We start from the raw sequence: 313 nt of genomic DNA, 5'->3' as shown, positions 1-313 counted from the left end.
CTCTATCCTCTTCTATAATTTTGGCATAAATATCAAACAAGAATGAACATGCCTCACGATTTCCATCCATGATTACATTTCCATATACAAAATGTAGCATCAATTACTTTCCCTATGAGGATTCCTTCACCGAATTAAATATTAACGCACAACAATAAACAGACAACAGTAAACATTGTCAGCTTTTTCTGCCTTCTTCGCCAGGTTAGTCATGAAAATTTTATGTGTCCCCCGACTCGTAAATATTATAATGCCATTCAACACCAGCGCAGGCACGCAACACAGGGCGGCTAAGGGCTCTTGTTTTTGTGTG

The 313-nt window shown here is 38.7% G+C and overlaps 1 protein-coding gene across 1 annotated transcript in view; it reads right to left on the bottom strand.

Annotated features, from left to right (window-relative positions):
- LOC119590790 (inactive dipeptidyl peptidase 10-like) overlaps positions 1 to 313 on the bottom strand; it is a 39595-nt gene that overhangs the window by 30734 nt on the left and 8548 nt on the right. The window lies entirely within an intron of this gene.

This window comes from Penaeus monodon, chromosome 27, assembly GCF_015228065.2.
Source record: "Penaeus monodon isolate SGIC_2016 chromosome 27, NSTDA_Pmon_1, whole genome shotgun sequence".
In the NCBI taxonomy this organism is placed as follows: Eukaryota; Metazoa; Arthropoda; class Malacostraca; order Decapoda; family Penaeidae; genus Penaeus; species Penaeus monodon.
This window is presented reverse-complemented; position numbering and strand designations above follow the sequence as displayed.